Genomic DNA, 1,584 nt, shown 5'->3' with positions numbered 1-1,584 from the left:
ATCCCCCCCAATCCTAATGTCTTTGCATTGAATAAAGGTGTGAATTCTAAAACTCTAAATAAATGCATGTTAGTTCAAAACTTTCCCTTCCATGTACCATGTACTAGAGAAATGCAGAAGTTTAGGAAGATCTTACAAAAGAGAACAGGAAAATTTTACATACGGTAAAGGGTGGAGGTGAGTGAAAAGAACAGGGAGAGAGAGCACAGATAAATGATATAAATGTGTTCAGGGAACTATCAACAGATTCAGTGCCATACACATACCTCATAAAATCCTAATCCCTGCAATGTGGCTTTTATTAAATACGGGTTTACATATGCACCTACCAAGAGTGAGGGATAATGTTTGAATAAACTATCATAGATAGTTGGCAAACTTCAGTAATAAAACGATAGCAAAGAGTCATTGTTTAAACAAATATTGTAAAAGGCCCCCATGAAATGCTCTGGCAGCACAAAGGAATGAGGGTTAGGTTCCTGAGATATGTGACAACATTCACCTAGAGCTGATGATACTGAGATAACAAACATTTATCTAAATTCCAAGCATGTCCTTCCAAAAGGATATCAACAAAATAGAGAAAGACTGCTTGGAAAAAAAAAATAGGTTTGGATCTCAAAATGTTCATTGTAAGTAAAACTAAATTTAAAATAAGGAGGCAAGTCATGAGTGATGGGCGCCAGCCATATGAAAGTGGCTGCGGAGAAGCTTCTAGAGGCTGCGGAGAGGCACACGTCCCAGTCTGCTGACCTCTCTGAGACTGTGAACTGGAAAATGATGCCCTGCGCCAGGAGAAGCTGGAGTTACTTGAGTACCGGAGACAGGTGCATCCCTCACCTGTGAAGTGGGTGCACTCAGAGGAACTGAGTCCTTTGAACACCAGATGAGTGAAACGGGAGTGAATGCCCTTGAAGCTGGCTATCGAGACACTACTGGCCGCCTGCAGGATGATACTCAGAACATGAACGAAGGTCGCCTTTGGGAATACCAAGATCTGCAGAATGTCTAGATGGCTCCTGACAATGAGACTGCCACCTACAGGAAGCTGCCGGAAGGCAGGAGAGAGGGATGGCTCTGCCCCTTCCAAACGCTTCTTCCCTGAACCTGAGGGAAACCAATCTGGATTCACTCCGTCTGATTGACCCTCAATCAGAAAGGATACTTCTGATTAAGATGGCTGAAACTGGAGATGGGCAGGTTATCAGTGAAACTTCTCGGCATCACCATGACCTTCAGTGAAAATTACACACACTTGGTGCAGCAATAGATTACTGGCAAGAATAAAAATGAAATCTGTATCTCAAAGAAACAGCTTTCAAATGCCTTTCTGCAGTTTTTCAGGAGCACAAGATAGATCGGAATAGGAATAATCTCTAGGTCTTAAGAACTAACACTCCTGAAAGATTTAGGAAAAAAAGTTTTCAGCATAATCTAGTTTGTGAAGAAAACCTATGCTAGAATACTTTTTGAAAAGTATTTTTGAATACCATCACAACTACTTTTGCCAACAAGTATCTGACCAACTTGTTTCTGCTTCAGTAAATTTTTGGAAAACTCAAAAATAAAATAAAAGAAAAGAAA

The 1,584-nt window shown here is 40.7% G+C and overlaps 1 pseudogene; it reads left to right on the top strand.

Moving 5' to 3' along the window:
* The first annotated feature begins 668 nt into the window (after window positions 1-668).
* On the top strand, window positions 669-1,242 carry LOC116881454 (annotated as a pseudogene).
* The last annotated feature ends 342 nt before the right edge of the window (window positions 1,243-1,584 follow it).

The sequence above is a fragment of the Lontra canadensis genome, unplaced genomic scaffold (assembly GCF_010015895.1).
Source record: "Lontra canadensis isolate GAN:19392208 unplaced genomic scaffold, GSC_riverotter_1.0 scaffold74, whole genome shotgun sequence".
NCBI classification, from domain to species: domain Eukaryota; kingdom Metazoa; phylum Chordata; class Mammalia; order Carnivora; family Mustelidae; genus Lontra; species Lontra canadensis.
The sequence above is the reverse complement of the archived record's forward strand: the minus strand, read 5'-3'. Positions and strand labels throughout refer to the sequence as shown.